This window comes from Ascaphus truei, chromosome 4, assembly GCF_040206685.1.
Source record: "Ascaphus truei isolate aAscTru1 chromosome 4, aAscTru1.hap1, whole genome shotgun sequence".
Lineage (NCBI taxonomy): Eukaryota > Metazoa > Chordata > Amphibia > Anura > Ascaphidae > Ascaphus > Ascaphus truei.
In genome coordinates this window covers 292,252,375-292,276,676 of record NC_134486.1, presented here as the reverse complement: position 1 = coordinate 292,276,676, position 24,302 = coordinate 292,252,375, and the positions used below count along the sequence as shown (strand labels likewise).

The window sequence follows — 24,302 nt, the reverse complement described above, 5'->3', positions numbered from 1 at the left end:
TTTTAGTGTGAGTTGCCGTATGAAACTTTTTAAATCAACAAAGAGATTAAATGATCTCACTTTAGCACTGGGTGAAAAATGGATTCCTCTGCTAAGGAGGAGTGACTGGTTAGATGTTAATACATGTGAGGAGAGGTTGTAAATCCCACTTGGTTCAGGTATATTTATCCCTAATCTAACTTTCTTCTCCTGTATTCTCCGCCCTGCTCTTGTTCCTCTTTATCGTTTTTTCTTTTTGTGGTCTGTGACGACCCTGATTGCTTCTCTTCCCAAAGGGGTTACGGTTTGTCTGTCCCTTTGGCTTGGTTTGCACGACCATTCCCTAAAAAAGAGGAAGAGGGATGTTTAGCTGAGTGAGGCACCTACCTGGGTGGAGTCTTTTGATCTAGCTCCTGGTTCTTTGCTTGCTTTCGTTTGTTTGTCCATTTTTATTTCCTTTGATGTAGACTGAGAATCTGATTCTGTAAAAACACTAAATCTATTGGGCATATTTAAAACTTCAAGATTCCCAGTTACTTCATCAATAGTGTCGTTAGGTCCCCTTGGGTAATCAATAAGAGTAGATACTTGTGTATGTTTACGGCCATGAAATTTGGACTTTACTGACTCTTCGCATCTATTGGTTTGAATATCGTATAAAACTGTATCTTTCAATAAGTTTTATTTTGTATGTGTATATATTATTTTAGACTATTACTATCACAGTCAAGCAAGATCCACGGTCATTCAGTGGTCCCTGGCATACCATATTATTTGGTTTACCACTTGCTTAGCCACTATTAATGTTACACACATAGATGTGCAACCTAGAGTGCTACTTCATTGTTTCTGTTGGTCTATGTCTTGACCTATGTCTGACAAATCAATCCCGTCACTCCTACAAAGGGCCATTTCTACCATTCTTCAGGTGAAAATATATGATGAACCTACCCCCAATACTGTGAATAAAGTCTTTTAGTGTTCAGCCCATTTAAGCCTAGAAACAACCTCATGCCAAAGTTGATCTAGGAAAAAACAGCTGACCAAAATCTCTTTAATCCCAACCAAGATATAGCCTGCAGTGTGAATAATAATTATCCATGGTTCCCCATAAATAGATCTAAGCTTACCCAACTCTGACAAGGTTTCCTCCCATTTTAACCTGGTCCTCCCAAACCACGGAATCTTTAAAAATGCAGTTGCTTTCCATCAGGTCAGATTGCTGCCCTTCTAGCTGCACAGTAGATAAAAGGATGCCCATATAATCCAGATGTATGTGGCAGGACTCCCAGGAACTAAAAGTAGAAAGATAAAACTCAGACTGTGATTAACCCACCACATGGGGTCTGATGTAATTTTTAAAGCAGTTTGATTTCCACCTAAGAAGCCTCCAAATAACCTCCTCAGGTAAACCCACCCTAGCTGAGTCAGTGGCAAGCCCAATTTGAAAAGAATGGGTACCAAAAAGGGAGGTATCTAAACCAAATGAGTGATGCCTGATCGAAAAACAGAAATAAACCGATACTGAAAAATAAGGTGAGCCATTCATATGAACAAATAGCAGTCTGCCGACCTGTGGCCTAAAAGACAGATAATCAGTTACCATTTTCACAAGGCAAAATGGGGTATGTGGAATTGTATATTAAACAACCACAGTCCCGTTTGGTAATTGATTAGTTTTAGATCTGCTGATCTAAAGGGTAACCTCCTACGCAGCAGTTTTAGCATCCTCAAACAAACCCCCAGGACTCTGTTAACTTGCTGGCACTAGTTCTATAGGCCCCATAAAAGGCCAGCAAAACTGCTTTAAACAATATAATCTCAAAACCTGAATAAAGAACATCACGTGATGTCACATCCTTTCCAAAAATGGATACGGTCACATGGTTTACTACAACCAATCAGATTGGGGATATACCATATAATGCCTCACAGGGTATATCTCACAATCTGTTTGGTTAGAGTAAACCATGTGATGGCAGCCATCATGTTTTTGGTGACATCATCTTAAAGGGAGGGAAGCACAGCCTTCCTAATTGGCTGGCTTCCAACCCTTTACATGATGTCACATCCTTAAAAAAAAAGTGGCTCTGTTACATGGTACACTATCCAATAGGATTGGAGGTTTCATTTGACAGTAAAAATCACATGCTTTATATAAGACCTGTTTCGTCTCCTTTGACCTTAAGAAGCCAGCGGGAACACATCTCCCCCCAATTGGACTACAAAGCAAGAAGAGAAGATTCAAGAAAAGAACAAGAACAAAAGAAAAGAAGAAGCAACTTACCTGAAGCTGAGGATCATTGCGTCTTTGGTCGAGAGCTTCCTGAGACCCGGGAATCAGAGGGTGAAGACATCTAAACGTAAGAAAAACATTGAATGTATGTAAACTTTATTTCTCTGTTTTTTTAAATTGTATTTGCAAATGTAATTTTTTTTGGTCACCCATTAATTGCCAATGTCTTTATCTATGCCTCTTCAGGGTACAAGTGACAAAGAATGCATTTTTTCGCAAATGCGTGCTTTTATTTCTTTAATATGTATTTTTACTGATTGCTTTGTATAATTCTTCTGTTTCTTTGTTGATTGTTGTATTAATTATTGTTTATTTTTGGTGTTTTGCTTTTTAAATCTATTTTTTTGGTATTTTGCTCTTTATTTCTCGCATTTTTTGGTGTTTTGATTTTTAATTGCTGTTTATTTTTGGTGTGTTTCTTTTGGTGATTGTTTTGATTTAATGTAGAATTTTTGGTGCTTGGTTTTTTTTTGCTTGACCATTGATAGTCATGGTAGTAAATCATGCCCATATTATATGGGCATGATGTACCACTGTGCCAATCAATTGGTTTCTTGTGTTTTTTTTTAGCTTGCCCATTTACTGATGTAGTAGCAAAGCATGCCCATATTATATGGGAATGTTTTAACACTGTGCCAATCAATGGGTAGTGGGTGTGGAGGGTGGGTGTAGTTGCCCCGGGGAAGGTGGTTAGGCCTCCCGGTTGGGTATCTGGGGAGGGTGATTTAACTCCATAACTAATATAGTGGTTACTAACCGCTAAGGTGATTAAGTGATTATGGGCCATTAGTTTGTATTTTTTATTGTACTGTTGCTGCTAACGGAGGACAAGGACAGTGATGAGGATAAGGACAGCCTTCAGCCTGGCAAAGATAAGTGCAATTTTTTTTAACTTTATGCTGGTTTTATTTTTAATGGGCAAATGCACTATTATCCATATCTGGATAATATTAATTTTGCCCATTACTGTACTGTATGTATTGGGGTTGGGGGAGGGGGATCCGCGGGGACCACTAAAAGATCCCCAGTCACCCACGGGAACATCCCTGAGGCCCCTGAGCTCTTGGACACCTGTGGGGACCCCTGGAAACCAGCGTGGACCACCCGGAGGCCCACAGGGACCCCCGTCTTTTGGCGCGGCAGCCAAACATTGACCACGCACAGCGACGTTCAGCCAATGAGGGCGAGCCAGCCACGTGACATCATGGCTGTGCTCCCCGCCACACATCCCCAGTTGCGAGTGATCTGAAGTCCATCAGATCACTCGGCTGGAGGAGGAGAGCGCCGGGAGGTGCTCAATCACGCATGCAGCGCGTGCACTGGGGCCATAGCCTAAGTGACAAAGTAAATTAGTTACTGGAGATGAGGCTTTGCTGAAAGCCTGTTTATAGCTTAAACAACTATTATATTATCTGTCCAAAATGTACCTAGCTGTCCTGCAATAAACACTTCCAAATTTCCACAGCCACCATCCTGAAAAAAGTTCCAGCACAGTTAGGTTATGGGTTAACCCTGACTGGAAACAGACTGGCCACTTCCCCCCACAAAACTTCCCTTTACAGTAAGTACCAAGACAACAGCTTCTAGCTGCATCAGTAAATAATTGTAATTGAGCTTTCCCCTGCCAGGCAGATATCCCACTACATCAAGAAAGAAAGGAATGCCATATAACCAATCATCCTTCACAGAACGGGTGATGCTAATATGGTGATGTAAGTTGGATATCCCTGACATGGCCAAACTCAGAGGAAAAAATCCGGCCTATCGGCATAACTCCGTCAGCAAATACAAGGTTACTCAGCAGAGATTGTTATTGCTTAACATTTATCTTCATGGAGCCAAAAGTTCCCCTACCAAAACCTTGAGATTTTTAAATTTTCCAAGGGAAACAAAAAAAACAAACATTGCCCCTGAATCTATTTCTAAACTAAGGAAACTAATAAGCGTAGCCGAGCCTTCAGATTTTTTTTTTTAGGGGGTAATTGCACTCCAAAGCCCCTAGTCAAAAGGCTGAAAGTCTGAAGCAGCCTGTAACAAACATTATTATCATCTGGGCCAACAAAATGGAAATCATCCAGGTAATGTATGAAAGTGCTTCACCCAGTCAGTATCTTTGAAATCCACTCTAAAATAGTAACAAAAGCTTAGGAATAAGTGCATGAAATGGAGCAGTCCATAGGTAGGCTCTTATCAACATAAAACTCATGCTCTAATTGGTAACCTAAAAACTGAAAGGAGGACGGGTGTATTGGTAACAGCCTGAGGTAGACTCAATGTTAGTTTTCATCATCAAGCACCATTTCTGCAAATCGATAAGTAGATCAAACGCATTCTCAAAGTAGGTGTATCTGACTGGGTATAACTCACTGTCAATGTCGCTGTTAACTGAAAATCCTTCTGGATAAGAAAGGTGATGTATTAAATGATAGGAACCTGGTTCTTTTTTGGGAACCAAGCCAAGGGGGAAAAAGTCTAAAATTCCTTTAAAAAAAAAAAAACTGGGGTGGTGGGGGAAACAAAAGAACCCATCGTCCTTCTTAAGTTGATTTCCTTACTTAATTTAGCCCGAAGCAGCTCCAAAGGACCCTCAATGGACTTTCAAGGAACAACCCAGTAACCATTTGCTTATTCAGTAAATGGAATAATAATAATAAAAATAATAATAATAATAAAAAAAAACTGATTTAAAATCCTCCATCAACAAAACCTTGCTCTATTCTTTGAAATACAAACAGACAGAGGGACCACAATCAGGAAGGGTTAAAACACAGTGGTATGCTGGGGATATGCTGTTAAGGAAGCACACTTACATTAAAACCTCTATATCCACCTTGAGTATGGTGTGTGTTTCACAGAACAACCTCAGAGAAAGGGGAAAGACAGAAAAAACATAGTATAACACCATTTTATTAAACAAAATTGATTAAAAAGAGATTGCCAACTCACAAGCGACCATTAAAAAATGGCATGGAATGATGAAGTTTTCAGTCTCTGCCTGGACTGCCTCCCAGATGGTTAGGTGTCCGCATGGAGTCTGTCCCAGTAGATGATGAAGGCACTGCAGTGGTACGGGTGTAGATCGGGTGGTTCGTCCTGACTTGTGCACAGTCTGGTCTTCCTCCCGGTCGTCAGACTCCCCACTGCTGCTGCTGCTTCCGTTGCCTGCCGTCCGCGCATGCGCATGCGCTTCGGCGATGATGTTTCACTAACTGGGATTTGACTTTCTTCCTGGGTATGGTGGCTTGCGAGGACCAAAAAGCCGTCAGACGCGTTTCGCTAAAAGCTTCCTCAGTGACGTAGAGACATGCAGGGTAACAGCACTCCTTATACTTGTCAGTTCATTGATTGTCCAATCCAACGCTGTTCCTTATTCTATACATTTGCATGGGTAATTACATTGTTTATAATCGTTCTTATACACATAGAGAGATCCATTGAATGAAAACTAAAACAATAATTTAAATAATTAATTAAATGAAATGTTAAAACTGATATAACCTTCTGACTGTACTGTGAGATAAAATATGAATGAATTATCATGATCTTAGTATTAAATGAATGCTGTCAATTCTAACTCCAGATTTAACCCTTTTGGTGTAAGTGTTTGGAGGGAGAAGATCCAGAAGGATTCCCTTTGTGATATTTTTTTAATGAAATCTCCTCCTCTCCAATCTGCTTTTACCTGTTCAATTCCTATGAACTTTAGACAGGCAGGGTTTTTATTATGCTTGAGCCTATAGTGATTCGACACACTGTGGGTTTCCAATCCATTTTTAATGTTCCTGATGTGTTCTCCAATGCGTGTTTTTAATTTCCTTATTGTTCTTCCTACGTATTGGAGATTGCATCCACATTGCAGCACATATACTATGCCCTTACTGTTACAGTTAATGTGTGATTTTATTGGATATTCAAGTGATGAAACATTGCTCTTAAAAGTTGTACATTTTCTAATTAATTGAGTGTTATTCTTACATGCTATGCAGTTCAAGCAATGTGAGAACCCTTTGGACAGTTTGTCCAACCAACATTGGTTCGGTTTAGGATGGAGGTAGCTGGAAACTAATTTTTGTTTCAGGTTTGGGGCTTTTGAGAATATCACATCTGGCTTTTCACCTACAATCTCAGCAAGCCATTGATCCTGTTTTAAAATATGCCAGTGTTTCTTTAAAATACCCCTAATTTTGTTGGACTGTGTACTAAAAGCTGTAATAAAAGGAATAAAATTGTTTTTAAATTTATCAGCTGGTATTTTCTTATTATATGTTAGCAGTTCTGTTCTGTTTAAACCTTCTACTTTTTGCATAGCTGTTTCCACTGTCTGGACTTTATAGTCTTTCTCCAGAAATCTTTCCTTCATAGGTGCAATCTGAGTCTCGTAATCTTCTGGTTTTGTGCAGTTTCTTTTTAAACGTCTAAATTCCCCATAGGGGACGTTTTCAAGCCAGTTTTTCTTGTGGCAGCTATCTGCTTTAATAAAATTGTTACAATTGACAGATTTAAAATGTGTTTTTGTATTGATTTTATCCTTTTCTATAAAGATCTCCAAATCCAGAAATTCTACTTTTGTGGGACTAATGTTATATGTAAAGTTCAGATTGACATTGTTCTGATTTATTGTGTCAAAGAAATTTTGTAGGGAGATCATATCTCCCCTCCATATGATCACAATATCGTCAATGTAGCGGCGATAAAGCACCAAATTTGCCTCCCACGTCTGGTTGGGCCAAATGATTTGGTCCTCCCACCAACCGAGAAAGAGATTTGCATAACTGGGGGCAAATTTGGTGCCCATCGCAGTTCCTCTTGTTTGTAAGTAATATTCATCCCCGAACCAGAAGGCATTATGGTCAAGGATAAACTTAATCCCATCAATAATGAAGTCCAACTGAATTGGTGCTATTGTTAAATGTTTTTCTAGACAGTATTTAGTTGCGTTACACCCCTGTATGTGATTTATACACGTATACAGTGATGTTACATCACAAGTTGCCAGCAGAAATTCTGGTTGCCAGACCACTTTTTCTAGCAGCTGAAGTATTTGAGTTGTGTCTTTTAGGTGTGATGGAAGTTTTTTCACTGCGGGTTGTAATAACGTGTCTATGTATGCAGATAGGTTTTGGGTTAATGAATTAATCCCCGATATTATGGGCCTTCCCGGGGGATTAATAAGCGACTTGTGTAGTTTCGGGAGATATTAAAAGACTGGTGTCTTTGGGTTCTCTATTTTAATAAAGTCATATTCTTTCTTTAAAAGAATCCCTTGTTCCAGACCACCGTCTAACATAGATAACATGTCTTTTGTGAATTTTATCTTTGGATTAGATTTTAGTTTCTTATATGTCGTTTCATCTCCCAAAAGACGTTCAGCTTCCGTAACATAGTCTGATGTATCTAAGATGACAACTCCTCCCCCCTTATCTGCTGGTTTTATTACAATCTCTTTATTTTTCGAAAGATCTTCTAGTATTGTCCTTTCATTCTTGTTAAGATTTGGTCTATTCCTATTTTTTTGAACACTTATCTTTTTTAGGTCTTCTTCAATTAGTTTTTGAAAGGTTTCCAGATAAGGACCCTTACAAAAACTGGGATAAAATTTAGATGGCTTTTTTAAATCCGTATGTAAAAATGGATCATCTTTATGTTGTACAGTCATAGTTTCCGTTTCCCTTTGTTGATTTGTTTTGGCATAATACCTCTTCAATGTCAGGCGCCTTACGTATTTCTGCGCATCAATGAACATTTGAAATGATGATGTTCTATTAGATGGGGCGAAATTCAGGCCTCTACTTAGAACTGCCTCTTCTTCCTCTTTTAATTTGTATTTACTTAAATTGAAGATTCCTATTTGTTTAAATGTGTTGTTTACCTTCTTAGGTCCCTTCTTCCCCCCTCTACATCCTCTCTTCTTTCCCCATTTCTCATTCCTTTTGAGGTTATGGCTGATGTTGCCCTCCACATTCTGGGGTAGTAACCCTCCTGCTCTCTGTCCTTCTCCCATCCCCTCCTTTGTTCTAAAAAAGGAGGCTCCTGGTTATCAAAACGATTCTCTTTCCTCCATGGTGATCTACATCTTTCCCGTTCTCTTCTATTACTAAGATCTCTTCTTTCATGGTCTCTATCCTCTCTATATTCCCGTTCCCTTCTTGTGGGTTCTCTATTCCCCTTTAAATGGGTGTCCCGTTCTTTGTGTGGCCTTGAATTACCTCCTTCATGTCTTTTATTGTTATTTGATCTCCATTCGGTATATTTACTTTGATTTTTCCAATTATTGGTATATCTATCCTGGTTTTCACTACGTTTATTTTGTTGTGTGCGTCTATCCCTCTCACATCCATTTTCTTTCTCTTTTTGTCTCTGTTCTTCTCTATTTGTTCTTATAGATTTACTCCTTTCTCTTCTATCTCATTTTTCTGGTTCTCTAGATTTACTTCTTTCTTTGTGTGCTGTTGTTACCCCATGACTCTTCTCTTTGGTTTTATAATCTCTATATTTATTATCCTTATAATCAATTTTATCCCTTCTAAATTTCATCCTTTTATTTTGTTTGGTTGTTTCCTCTATTTTGTCTAATCTGTCTTTAATTTCTATTTCACATAAATTGAATTCTTCGTGTCCCTCATATATTTCCAGGTTACATTGGGTCTCAGTGATTTGTTGGTCTAATCTTTTTAATGTTTCACCCCTTGTGATGGTGATGAACCTCATTAATTCAAAGGAACAGTTGTCCATAATTCTGTTCCATTCTGCCATGAAAACAGGATTATTTTGTTCCAAAGTGGGAGATTTAAAGATACGTAGCCCTCTTGGGATTCTAGCCTGCTCTATATATTTTTCGATGGCAGCTAGTTCCCAGCATTGTTTAATTTCATCTGTCATTAATTTTTCTAGAGTCTGAAATTCAAAGAACATTTTCTCTTCATCTAGACCAGGGCTAACTATTATCTCATCTGTAGTGATCATATCTTCTTCTAAGGAAGTGTCAAAAACTTATTCTAACATTGAGCCTCTATGTAACCTATTGTAGTAAAGTGATGTTTTCTCCATATTTAAACAATGAAGGCTGCAGCTAAACAGAATACAACAACAGATGCAAAGAAAATAAAATAACTGCGCCAACCGTATAAAATGGGTTCAAAGTTCAGTCCCTTCTGGAGTAAAGTCCTGCTGCCAGAGTCTCTGTAAGAGGTGATTCAACAACCTCTTGATTGTAACAGGAGAGTAAAGAAGGGGGGGATCCTCCGGCGCGATGTCTTACTCAGGTTTCCAGGACACATGCAATATAAACAGACAGAGGGACCACAATCAGGAAGGGTTAAAACACAGTGGTATGCTGGGGATATGCTGTTAAGGAAGCACACTTACATTAAAACCTCTATATCCACCTTGAGTATGGTGTGTGTTTCACAGAACAACCTCAGAGAAAGGGGAAAGACAGAAAAAACATAGTATAACACCGTTTTATTAAACAAAATTGATTAAAAAGAGATTGCCAACTCACAAGCGACCATTAAAAAATGGCATGGAATGATGAAGTTTTCAGTCTCTGCCTGGACTGCCTCCCAGATGGTTAGGTGTCCGCATGGAGTCTGTCCCAGTAGATGATGAAGGCACTGCAGTGGTACGGGTGTAGATCGGGTGGTTCGTCCTGACTTGTGCACAGTCTGGTCTTCCTCCCGGTCGTCAGACTCCCCACTGCTGCTGCTGCTTCCGTTGCCTGCCGTCCGCGCATGCGCATGCGCTTCGGCGATGATGTTTCACTAACTGGGATTTGACTTTCTTCCTGGGTATGGTGGCTTGCGAGGACCAAAAAGCCGTCAGACGCGTTTCGCTAAAAGCTTCCTCAGTGACGTAGAGACATGCAGGGTAACAGCACTCCTTATACTTGTCAGTTCATTGATTGTCCAATCCAACGCTGTTCCTTATTCTATACATTTGCATGGGTAATTACATTGTTTATAATCGTTCTTATACACATAAAGAGATCCATTGAATGAAAACTAAAACAATAATTTAAATAATTAATTAAATGAAATGTTAAAACTGATATAACCTTCTGACTGTACTGTGAGATAAAATATGAATGAATTATCATGATCTTAGTATTAAATGAATGCTGTCAATTCTAACTCCAGATTTAACCCTTTTGGTGTAAGTGTTTGGAGGGAGAAGATCCAGAAGGATTCCCTTTGTGATATTTTTTTAATGAAATCTCCTCCTCTCCAATCTGCTTTTACCTGTTCAATTCCTATTAACTTTAGACAGGCAGGGTTTTTATTATGCTTGAGCCTATAGTGATTCGACACACTGTGGGTTTCCAATCCATTTTTAATGTTCCTGATGTGTTCTCCAATGCGTGTTTTTAATTTCCTTATTGTTCTTCCTACGTATTGGAGATTGCATCCACATTGCAGCACATATACTATGCCCTTACTGTTACAGTTAATGTGTGATTTTATTGGATATTCAAGTGATGAAACATTGCTCTTAAAAGTTGTACATTTTCTAATTAATTGAGTGTTATTCTTACATGCTATGCAGTTCAAGCAATGTGAGAACCCTTTGGACAGTTTGTCCAACCAACATTGGTTCGGTTTAGGATGGAGGTAGCTGGAAACTAATTTTTGTTTCAGGTTTGGGGCTTTTGAGAATATCACATCTGGCTTTTCACCTACAATCTCAGCAAGCCATTGATCCTGTACAACATAAAGATGATCCATTTTTACATACGGATTTAAAAAAGCCATCTAAATTTTATCCCAGTTTTTGTAAGGGTCCTTATCTGGAAACCTTTCAAAAACTAATTGAAGAAGACCTAAAAAAGATAAGTGTTCAAAAAAATAGGAATAGACCAAATCTTAACAAGAATGAAAGGACAATACTAGAAGATCTTTCGAAAAATAAAGAGATTGTAATAAAACCAGCAGATAGGGGGGGAGGAGTTGTCATCTTAGATACATCAGACTATGTTACGGAAGCTGAACGTCTTTTGGGAGATGAAACTACATATAAGAAACTAAAATCTAATCCAAAGATAAAATTCACAAAAGACATGTTATCTATGTTAGACGGTGGTCTGGAACAAGGGATTCTTTTAAAGAAAGAATATGACTTTATTAAAATAGAGAACCCAAAGACACCAGTCTTTTACTATCTCCCGAAACTACACAAGTCGCTTATTAATCCCCCGGGAAGGCCCATAATATCGGGGATTAATTCATTAACCCAAAACCTATCTGCATACATAGACACGTTATTACAACCCGCAGTGAAAAAACTTCCATCACACCTAAAAGACACAACTCAAATACTTCAGCTGCTAGAAAAAGTGGTCTGGCAACCAGAATTTCTGCTGGCAACTTGTGATGTAACATCACTGTATACGTGTATAAATCACATACAGGGGTGTAACGCAATTAAATACTGTCTAGAAAAACATTTAACAATAGCACCAATTCAGTTGGACTTCATTATTGATGGGATTAAGTTTATCCTTGACCATAATGCCTTCTGGTTCGGGGATGAATATTACTTACAAACAAGAGGAACTGCGATGGGCACCAAATTTGCCCCCAGTTATGCAAATCTCTTTCTCGTTGGTGGGAGGACCAAATCATTTGGCCCAACCAGACGTGGGAGGCAAATTTGGTGCTTTATCGCCGCTACATTGACGATATTGTGATCATATGGAGGGGAGATATGATCTCCCTACAAAATTTCTTTGACACAATAAATCAGAACAATGTCAATCTGAACTTTACATATAACATTAGTCCCACAAAAGTAGAATTTCTGGATTTGGAGATCTTTATAGAAAAGGATAAAATCAATACAAAAACACATTTTAAATCTGTCAATTGTAACAATTTTATTAAAGCAGATAGCTGCCACAAGAAAAACTGGCTTGAAAACGTCCCCTATGGGGAATTTAGACGTTTAAAAAGAAACTGCACAAAACCAGAAGATTACGAGACTCAGATTGCACCTATGAAGGAAAGATTTCTGGAGAAAGACTATAAAGTCCAGACAGTGGAAACAGCTATGCAAAAAGTAGAAGGTTTAAACAGAACAGAACTGCTAACATATAATAAGAAAATACCAGCTGATAAATTTAAAAACAATTTTATTCCTTTTATTACAGCTTTTAGTACACAGTCCAACAAAATTAGGGGTATTTTAAAGAAACACTGGCATATTTTAAAACAGGATCAATGGCTTGCTGAGATTGTAGGTGAAAAGCCAGATGTGATATTCTCAAAAGCCCCAAACCTGAAACAAAAATTAGTTTCCAGCTACCTCCATCCTAAACCGAACCAATGTTGGTTGGACAAACTGTCCAAAGGGTTCTCACATTGCTTGAACTGCATAGCATGTAAGAATAACACTCAATTAATTAGAAAATGTACAACTTTTAAGAGCAATGTTTCATCACTTGAATATCCAATAAAATCACACATTAACTGTAACAGTAAGGGCATAGTATATGTGCTGCAATGTGGATGCAATCTCCAATACGTAGGAAGAACAATAAGGAAATTAAAAACACGCATTGGAGAACACATCAGGAACATTAAAAATGGATTGGAAACCCACAGTGTGTCGAATCACTATAGGCTCAAGCATAATAAAAACCCTGCCTGTCTAAAGTTCATAGGAATTGAACAGGTAAAAGCAGATTGGAGAGGAGGAGATTTCATTAAAAAAATATCACAAAGGGAATCCTTCTGGATCTTCTCCCTCCAAACACTTACACCAAAAGGGTTAAATCTGGAGTTAGAATTGACAGCATTCATTTAATATTAAGATCATGATAATTCATTCATATTTTATCTCACAGTACAGTCAGAAGGTTATATCAGTTTTAACATTTCATTTAATTAATTATTTAAATTATTGTTTTAGTTTTCATTCAATGGATCTCTCTATGTGTATAAGAACGATTATAAACAATGTAATTACCCATGCAAATGTATAGAATAAGGAACAGCGTTGGATTGGACAATCAATGAACTGACAAGTATAAGGAGTGCTGTTACCCTGCATGTCTCTACGTCACTGAGGAAGCTTTTAGCGAAACGCGTCTGACGGCTTTTTGGTCCTCGCAAGCCACCATACCCAGGAAGAAAGTCAAATCCCAGTTAGTGAAACATCATCGCCGAAGCGCATGCGCATGCGCGGACGGCAGGCAACGGAAGCAGCAGCAGCAGTGGGGAGTCTGACGACCGGGAGGAAGACCAGACTGTGCACAAGTCAGGACGAACCACCCGATCTACACCCGTACCACTGCAGTGCCTTCATCATCTACTGGGACAGACTCCATGCGGACACCTAACCATCTGGGAGGCAGTCCAGGCAGAGACTGAAAACTTCATCATTCCATGCCATTTTTTAATGGTCGCTTGTGAGTTGGCAATCTCTTTTTAATCAATTTTGTTTAATAAAACGGTGTTATACTATGTTTTTTCTGTCTTTCCCCTTTCTCTGAGGTTGTTCTGTGAAACACACACCATACTCAAGGTGGATATAGAGGTTTTAATGTAAGTGTGCTTCCTTAACAGCATATCCCCAGCATACCACTGTGTTTTAACCCTTCCTGATTGTGGTCCCTCTGTCTGTTTATATTGCATGTGTCCTGGAAACCTGAGTAAGACATCGCGCCGGAGGATCCCCCCCTTCTTTACTCTCCTGTTACAATCAAGAGGTTGTTGAATCACCTCTTACAGAGACTCTGGCAGCAGGACTTTACTCCAGAAGGGACTGAACTTTGAACCCATTTTATACGGTTGGCGCAGTTATTTTATTTTCTTTGCATTCTTTGAAATACAGCTATAAAGCAGTAAAAATTGCATGATGCTACCAAAACAGGCCCAGGGACACCTGCAGGATCAAAGATCTCCAAAAGCTAGAAAAAGCTGTCACTGAATGGGTTGCTGACTTTGTACTTGTAGGGCTAGCAATGTGTTACAAGATAGTGGTTCAGGCTAAGGATCTGAAATATCTGTAAAGCTGAATCGTAACATACTGAATGAGTAGATCCATTGCATGAAACATTCAAAATGATGTCAAGTAAATTGAACAGGCTTGGAGAGTTGTCACTTGTATCAAATATCACGATGCACATTTCTTGTAATACCAAACCTCAGCAGTAAAGTTGTTTCTAATCAAACAGACGCTAAATTAAAGCTGCAGACCAAGCAATATCCTACATCTGTGTTTTTTTTTTTAAATAAGCCAATTCTGTTCTAAGAGAAAATACTTGTACTGTAGCATTATTTTTTTTTACAATTCTGATTATCATATTTAATGTATTATAATGAATATACACATTATATTCGGGCGCAAAAAAGAGAAAAGAAACACACTATTAGTATAAATTTAAAAGTAATTAATATACCTCCACACGAAGCGTCGTGTGACGCGAAACACGTAGAGGTGACGTCACACGCAGTAGAGAGGAAGCGTCATTATGTTCCTCCGGGCAGCTGTGTTTATACCTCCCTGTGGTGTTTGTAGCGCGAGGTGAAGGGTTTGAAACTTGAGCCGGAAGAACTTTACCACCGGATAATCTGGCGATTTGAGACCTTGCCATTGTGTTGGTACACTTGCTCCTTTCTACCCCTCCTTCAAGCTCCCCCCAGAGATGGTTGGATTTACTGTGATCCCATTTTTATGTAAGTTTTACTTTATGCTTGTTATAAATATTAATTACTTTTAAATTTATACTAATAGTGTGTTTATTATCTTTTTTTAATCTCTGCTATATGTGTATATATATTCGGTTGTTTGCCCTGCTGATCACGGGAGAGTGAGGAGCTGCAGAGAGATTTTTATTCATACTTTGGGACATTACAAGATTTTTTGGGACCGCGCACACTAAAAATAGTTTTTTCTTGTGTATTATAATGTACCAACATTTTTTGTTTCTATAGCAACCATTTACATAGTCACATCCCTTTCCTCTTCTAAAACAGACTCTGGAACACTCTTTTTTGAGCACTGCCCTCACTCTAGCAGTGCACCAATTGTACCTAGTGACTGCCGGGTCACATGATCCTCCCCACATATCTTTGCATCTTTGGTCCTCTTCTGCTGCACTGACATTCATTTAGTGAACCCCACCCCAGCCAAATATTCACTGATCGATCTGCAACTTAGCTAATTACTTATCATTGTGCGGATTGTATTGATGCACGTATTAACGGGGGGAAAAATTAAGGGGAAAAAACAGCAGCTTGGATTGCTGCTTTAAAGTGGATGACTACAATCACGAAAAGCAAGTAAAAGAGAAAGTGATGCAAAAGGTTTAAGATAAATGGGGCGAGTTCAAAAACCAACTGAAAATGACAAAGCCCAGATTATAAGGATGTTCTACAAATATAGAAAGTTTAAGACTGTCAAATCATTGAGCAAATGTACTTAAAAACACGAACTTTAGCTTTAAATTGGACTTTTGCCTTATCTTTGTTTGGTGATAACACCAGAATAAATCAGAAAAATGTAAACCTTTCCTGTGAATAGCAAGTAGCTTTCCGTCTTCATTGAGCACACATATGAATGACTCCCTTTTTCTGGCTGAACAAAATACAGGCTGAAAAGAAATTCAGGAAGTAAGTGAAATCTTTTATGTTCTGTCCTGTTCCTTCACACTTGTAGCTTTAGTTTTCTTTTCCACTTCAAACACTTAAAAAGTTCCTCTAATTAGTTTCTAATTGCACACAACATCTTGACCTCATTTGTCAGAAATGCACAGTGCAACTGTACAATTAAGGAGAGAATGTTGCACATAAATGATTAATGTTTGGCACTTTCATTGACCCTCGTCTGACCCCTTACCTGTGAATAGACTATGCAGTTTTCATTGCAAACATATTTGATGTCATAAAGGTTAAATACCAAAGTATGTGTCAATTCATAATACGCAGTAATGCTACATAAACAGGAAATATAGGACTATTGTGCACTCAAAAAATACTAAGGAGCTTAAAGGTGCTAGGGTTCCTGATAATCCCCCCCCCCCCTCCTGGATATCCGCAGGGAGTCAAGATGACAAGTAAATTAGGCTTTTACACCCCACTTAAACTGCAACGGGTTTCGGGACCAAAGGAAGGGTCAGATGGTTTCGAAACCCACTGCGGTTTAAGTGAGGGTGAAAAAGTCTCATTTACCTGTCATCTTGACTCTCTTCAAATACATTCACCAGAAATTCAGACAACATGTGAGTTTTACCTCTTCTGTAAGCACACATAAAAAGAATGGGCAAAGGACAGTTGATTAAATACTAAGGGTGGTCACTTACAAACATAATCCCGTTTTGGTTTTGCTGGTAGTCGATTGGTTTTGTTTTGAGATTTATAAAAGATTATGGAAATAAAAACAATTTTTTTCAGAATTCAAAGTTTTGTGCCTATCTTTAATGTAGCTTTTCTCCTTTGTCCCTCTCCCCCCACACATGTTACCCACTCTCTCTCCCCTAACATGAATTTCTTTCTTGACTCCCATTTTATATTGTGTGTTTCTACCCCCTGCAGGACCCTAGAGCTGCATCGGAGGAGGTAGGGACCTACGGGAGATAATTATTGATGTGGAAGATCCCTTCTTCTTCCCCTGACCTCTGATTCCACCATAGAGGTGTAGGAGGAGGTGGGGACCCAAATCAGAAATCAGGATTTCATTATTTTCTGCCTCTGGTTCTGCCCATATATCTGAGCCATGTTTGATTCAACTTGGGTTAATGATCCCCCTGAAGTGCCCATCTTATTCAAATACATAAGCATCAGTCTCCGTGCTAAAACTAGGCTGCACATTTTTGGGCGCAGCGGCAGCAGAAGAGAAGAAGGATGATGGACAGCAGTGGAAGAAGAGGACAGAGGATGATGGTGGAAGCAGAGCAGGGCAGCAGAGGATGAACACGGCAGTAGGTTGTGGGAGAAGAGGACCGAGGACCATTTGAGTGGAGTAGGACGGCCGGGGAAGAGTGCGCTCCAGTGGTTTGACTCAGAAGACTTTACTGACTTCCAGTGTCTGCCGCTGCTACAGCACAGCTCCTCACCCGGGCATCTTCCTGTGCCGCTCTGCTCGGCTCAGTCCTCTTCTCCCACCATGCCTGCTGCCGTCTTCCTCCTCTGCTGCCCTGACCTGCTCTAGTTGTCTTCAGTCCTCTTTTACCGCTACCCGCCATCTTCCTCCTCTGCTGCCCTGCTCCTGCCATTCTTCGTCCTCTTCACCCACCACCATCTGCTCCTCCTCCTCTGTCCTCTTCTCCCACTGCCACCCGCCGTCCTGCTCCTCTGTTACCACGTTCCACTGAAGCCAGGTAGGCAAGACATGGAGGAGGGGGTGAGAGAGGAAGAGGAGAAGGATGGTGAAAAGAGAAGGAGGGTGAAAAGAGGAGAAGGGTGTTTGAGAGAGGTAGAGGAGAAGGAGGGGATGAGAGAGGAAAACAAGAGAGAGAGGGGTGAGAGAAGAAGAGTAGAATGAGGTGGGTGAAAGAGGAAGAGGAGAAGGAGGGGTGATAGAGGAAGGGGAATCAAGGGTGAGAGAGGAAGGGAAGGAGGGTGATTGAGGTGGAGGAGGGGATGAGAGGAGGCATGGGAGGGCTGTGAGATGAGAAGATGAGGAGGGGGTGAGAGAGAATGGGGCTATAATAATAAAAAAAAAATCTGACGGTTCAGGGGCAAACTGGGGGTGGCTGAAAGTTCACCTCGGGTGCTGAATACCTTGCACCAGCCTGATAAGCATTACAGTGCATGTAGCAATATTGCTCCAGGCAAGAGTCAGAAACTTTCTAGGATGTAATAACTTTTAATGGACCAACAAATTGTATCATTTGTACAATATGTTCATGTGCATAAGTTTTCGTGACTGCAGAATAATATGAAGAGACCTTTGCAGTCTCGAATGCTTATGCACAAGAAAATCTTTGTAAAATTGAAATTTTGGTCAATTAAAAGTTAGTACAACTTACAAAGCATCCTAAAGATATAAACTGATAATGGAGCTCGGTGTTGCAAGCAATTCTTTAAAAACAGTGTACAATTATCGTAGTTAAAAAGATTTGAAAAAGTGTTGTCTTGCCTTCTTCTCTTAATATATACTATTTTGACAAATAACCTAGAATATATCTTAACAAAGCATTTACGCCTCACAGACATAGCATAACCCGTTTTGTTTCTTTTTCTTTCTTTCCCTCTTTCTTTTCTTCTTTTTTTTTTTTCAAATGGCAAAAATGTCCTATCTTGAGGCCGCAGCAAAATGGGGTAAAGACATGTGAAAATCTGGCAGAGTTTGGACTCAACAGATAAAGAATAGGAAAGACACAAAGACCCTGCTGAATTGAATGAATTTACATAACATAGTGACAATGGAATTCTGTGAAGCACAAGGCCCCAGTGCATAGAAAAGCAATTCCTGCAACAGCTCCATTCTTTTGTCAGGAACTCAGTTGTGGTTTGTTTCACTGGAAACTACCTAATCTTGCTTTCAAAATAAGATATGATGTAAGTGATGAAAATCTGTTCCCTCAAATGTCCAGCCTTTATAACACACATACAGATGTGTGCAGCATATGTGAAGAGAAAGTATTTGTGAAATACATATTCAGAAACTCCCTTGTATTTTAATAGTGCTTTCTGTTTCTCTGTCTAGTTTCTTTCTAGATTTATGCGCACTGATTATTAGAACATTTCTCTATAGCAATTTGTAACTAGCTTTTTCTTACTTTGTAAGTCTGTTTAAGGAGAGTGCGTCTGAAGTTTAGAATGTGCAAAATATAAGGTAACATTAGGCCAGGGTTTGCAAGCTTTTGTTGCTGCACCCCCTGCCTTGTCTCCCCCGGTGCTCATGCCCCCCTTTACCTTACTGCAGCATTAAATGACACTGCGGGGTCGTGTGACGTCATGTCACATGACCTCGCGGCGTCATTTGATGCCACGTTGCCTTAGAGATGCGTCCAGAAGCTGGCTGAATCTCAGTAAGTTGAGGTTGTAGAGGCTTCGCGCTGTCCCCCGGCATTTACTTTAAATACGCCCCCCAGTTTACGCACCGCTTCATTAGAGTATTTAACATATGTGATGTCAGCCTAAGCCAAAGTCTGTTGATCATAATAGTATTCACTGAAGCAAATAATGTGACAAGAACCAAGATTTACTCTGGTAAAAAGCTTGGCGTTATTTGTAATGGCCATCATTGTAAATGGCATTTAAATGTGCTCATTATAGCCTTCCTTATATTAATCCCATACCGTATTTGCTAAGCCCTGTCAAGGTTGACGCCAGAAAAATAATGCTACATTATTTAAGTCATACCTATTGTAACTCTGGTGTTACTGAAATAATGCTTGTGCTGTAGAGGATAGAGAAAACGAGAGAGGTGAGTATTCATTTAACTGCAATATTGCTGATCGGCGTCTCTCTCCCCGGCATCTCTCTACCCTATGCTCATGAGCTCAATCCCAGCCATTATGTTTTCATATATTACATTGGTGAAAATATGTGTTAACTCATGGAAAATTACGCATTTTGCTATTTTGGATAACTTCACATTATTTTAGGGTGACCAGATTTTCAAAAGAAGAAACCGGAACACTTAAAAACATTATTTCTAAAACAAATTAGATCACATAAAGGAGTAGAACATGTTTTTTTAAATAGACTGGTAGCAGGGTGTATCTGGGTCTGAACCGTGTTTATTGCAGCTCCGGAGACCCCCTGCTGCCTCAGATACAGATTCCCGTAGTAGGTGCAGGTAGCAGCTCTGGAGGTTTAAAGATCCTGGTCACGTGGGCCAATAGTAAGCCACAAGGAATGACGTCAAGGCTCGACGCGTGACATTTAAGCCGCCATTTCGATAGCCGAGCCAGGGCTACTGTTAGCATAGTAAGTATTTATTTCGGGGAGCAGTTCAGTTCCTGATACCCCCTGCTTCAAACCTATTTAAAAAAAATAATAATTGTAAGCAGGTTTGTTGCTTTAAAAATAAATATTGTAATGGTTTTTGCCTAAACGCATCCCCATTTATGCAGAGTCATTGATTTATTTCAGTTTCCTAATGTAACGGGTATTCCACCCCACTCAATCGCATATATAGTGTGGGTGCGTAGAACATGCGGTGTTACCGGTGTGGTGCGTATACCTGCAGGCTCACAGGAGGTCTGAGCCTCCGCTAGTGAGAGCCTGGGGTGAATCCTCTGGAACGTTTCTTGTTTCAGCGCCTCCACCTATGTAGGATTCTATGGAAATGTAGAATGACCCTAACATAGGAACCCACTCAGGAACCACATACACCAGTATTATGGATAACAGGTTTACTGAATGAACAAACACTAACATTATAACTATTACATCATCTCTTGTACTCATAACATCACCACCATATAACATCCACACGGTGCCCCCAGCCCAACCCCTTTGTCCCGTGGTCAGCGCTGCCACTATGTGAGAGAGAATGTTAAGCTTAGTTGGTGCCCTTATAGAGTACCTGCCGAGTGCTCCTGCACTCGGGCCTGCAAGGAACTTCACAAAGGCTCTGTCGTTCTGGGATCCCGTCTGATCCGGTCCGGTGAATCCTTGCTTGGGGTCCGCCAGGGGCGGTCCCACCCTGAAGATAGTCTTTGTCTTTGAGCACCGACTTGGGCCCAAATCTCTTTCAAGGAACTGCAGCATCCGCTGATCCCTATCTAAGACTGACACTACATGACACGGTCCCTAACCTAGGGCCTGTCCCTGTAGCACCACAAACTGGGGAGTGAGGACCTCTATGGGACCTAAGGGGTTAATAACCTGCTCCGTTCCCCTTACTCTTCCCAGTCCTGACTCTCCCTAACACTAACTAACGGGGTAGCTACGCGCTACAACCTACAGAATGCATGCAGCAACGTGCTGCACACTAACCCTATGCCTTCTTGTCAGGCCTCACAGCACTGCCAGCCGTGACCCTGATAAGACAGCACACTAACGCACTAAGGGCAGCGTCCCTATCTTGGGCCGTCCCTCAGCGCTTACCCACTAACCTGGTGGGGAGTTGGGGCCTACCTGGGATGTAGGGGACCTTACGCGATGCAGGAGCTTCACTCACTCCCTGCACCCTTCCTTCCCCTTCTGCTCCGCTGCTCCAACTAACTGCGTAGCTGCAGCCCAAACAATGTATCTCTTTCCTCCAGGGCAATCCTTCAGCCCTATTGGCTCCTATGAGGCACCTGGTGCCTGCCTCGCTATGCCTCATGGGAGTTGTAGTCCCATGGAGCCTAAAAACACATAGGGGCCGCGTGCGCTCCTTTCCTGTGCCTGCACTAACCCCTAATGGCCGCCGCAACCTCTCCTGCGCCTTCCCTACCCTCACGCAACTGTTCCCTGGCTCTAGGGTACCTTCTGCGCATGCGCGAGCTGTCTGAGCTGCCGGGGGCTTACTGCGCATGCGCGAACTGAGGCGCAATGGCGGTGCCCTTACCACCCGGCTCCGAGAGCGCCAGGAGTCCTGTAACGCGCGTGCGGCCTTGGCAACCGGCCGCACGCGTCCCCGGCAACCCCCGAGCCGGGGCCTGACCGCCCTCACCCCTGAGATCGCCGCGCGGTGCCGCCATTTGACTCGGCTGCACCCGCGATTGTCAGCAAGGTGAGGGGGGTGCTGACAGGCTGGGGAGACCTGGCTACACTAACATAACACAAACTCTCAAGTTTAGGAAAATGTGATTTGCTTTATACTAATAAGTCATTTAATTTGAGTTTACAAATATATTTAAAATGTCTACTACAGTATTTGATATGATCAATCACAGAAAAACGGGCATCATTAAGTTTTACGGGTTTAAGAGTTTTAAGTGAGTCCAAAAAAGGAGAAAGTTAAAAGCCTGGACATAAGAACAATTTGAGAAACTTGTCGGGACACCAGGACATTGCATGAACATCCGAGACTGTCCTGGCTAAACAAGGACGTATGGTCACCCTACATAATATGACCTGATTTAATACAGCGTAGGGAATCTAGCCCAGTGTATTTATGCTATCACATCTCATAGTTGTATAGCCTGGTAGGTTTGGGCTATTATTCTGTCCTCCTCCTGTGCAATAATACCTGGTAAAGGCAGGTTTGCCAGGAGTAATTATGGGTTTTCCCCACTTCATGCAGTGCAGTGATTCAGTGAAGGCAGTGTCATCAGGCCCTGTGTCCAATTAGAAGACACAGGGGTGGTGCCTGTTGGAGCTGCTTACTGTGCTGTTCCTTCCATTTAGTCAGTTGGTCTCTATCATTGAGAGAGACCGGGTACCCGTGATAAGCTGCCAGGGCTTTGGTAGGCTTGAGGCCTCCCCTAGGGGAGTCTGGGGTAATCCCATACCTCCTACCCTAAAAGAGGGTAGGGAAGAGCAGGAACCACCCTTTGTGCCCTTGATCAGGAGTGAGTTCAGAGACATCCTGAGGGTGAATACCTTCTGTCTGCTGTGTGTGAGAGACTTCTGCTGAAGAAGAGAAGATAATAAAGACCACTTGCTTTTTACCTATACCTCCTGCCTGAGAGTGCAGTATATTGGGAGGAGGGGGAACATAACTATTTTGCAGATACTTCACCCCATACCACTGGGGGCTGCACAAGATGGAGGCGCTGCATCAGTAAGAAGAATTCGGGCACAACCCCAGGAACCTGACCTGTTATCCCCCATGTCATCGTGGGAGACCCAGGCCCCCCTATTACCAGCAGGTATGCACCAACAAGACCGATGTAACCAGAGAGCTATTTCCCTTATGAGACCCCATGTGAGATTTGGTAGGGGAAACAGGATTACAGTTGTATATAAGCTATCATGCAGAAAAGAGCAGCCTTCATAAATGTCTTAATGAACTTCATTGGTTTCGCCATCTTAATTTCAGCTATGGGGTGATTTATTATGGTCCGTTATGTTTTACACACTTGACCCGACGTTAACTCCCATTTAAGTCTATGGCAGGTAATGGCGGATCGGGTGCATTAACCTGTAATGGACCTTACTGAATAACCCCCTTAGTAAGTGTCCTTGATTAACTTGTCACCATGTACAGGACAATAGACATCAGTACATTTTAAAAAATGGTGGTATTATTATAGAACTGATCTAAGACGTGGGAAATTTACACAGGTTCCATAGTATCAGGATGTTGCTATATATGTTAAGGAAACCCTCTGTGCAAAATAACATATCCATAAAAATACTACAATGCAAAACTATACTGGGTATCTCTATATTCTTATACCTTAATTTTAAGTAGCTTTTAATAACGTACCAAAAGACTCCACCAGCTACTCAGCAAAAAATGTCGGCAACTACATTTAAATGACAGAAGCCGCACTTCACATCTCTGTGCAGGTTTTTACATGAGCTATGGAAAGTGCATATCGATTTTTGTTTACTGTATCTTGTCACTATTGTGCATCAAAACGTCAGCAGTTTGGGGATTTTCGGCGCTCCAATGAAAACGACATCATGAATGTTCCCAGAAGCAGAAGTTAAAATCTTAATTTGTCCTGAGCATAAAATATAATTGCTACCTTCATTCTTCTGTGCAAAATCGTACTGCAGTACCCTCCTGTGTGTCGCATCCAAGGGTTTTAGTGATCTGTTTTGCTGGTAGTAGCTATCAATCTTGCAATGTGTCTTCATATCTGATATTGGCCCAAGTGCAAGACCTTGTGTATTTCTAATGCCACAGTTATCTATCTGAAAAGAGTGCCATCATTCAAACAATAGTCTTGCATACAAGACAAGCACTGCCTCATCTGCATTTTAATCTACTGTATATCAGCAAAATCTGGCAACAGATTAAGATCACATGCACACACCCTTTTATTTATTTTTAATGTTTTCTAATTCAGATAAGTCTTCTTTTGTTTCTATAGCGTATGCAAAGGCCCAATTAAAGCTCCAGTCCTGCAAGAAAAATATTATTTTAGAGTCCCACATAGCTGGCATCAACTTGTAAACAATGTATCAGTGTATTTGGCTTCTTTAGAAAGATGAAATCATCCTTAAAATAAGAATTAAACTTATTTGCATCCTGTTAA

The 24,302-nt window shown here is 40.7% G+C and overlaps 1 long non-coding RNA gene across 1 annotated transcript; it reads right to left on the bottom strand.

Annotated features, from left to right (window-relative positions):
* Positions 1-1,144: 1,144 nt before the first annotated feature.
* LOC142492094 (uncharacterized) lies at positions 1,145-24,302 on the bottom strand. The gene is made up of 3 exons (XR_012800735.1): positions 23,790-24,302; positions 2,267-2,336; positions 1,145-1,274 (listed from the first exon to the last, which is right to left on the bottom strand). It is a non-coding gene; the product is annotated as an uncharacterized LOC142492094 (long non-coding RNA).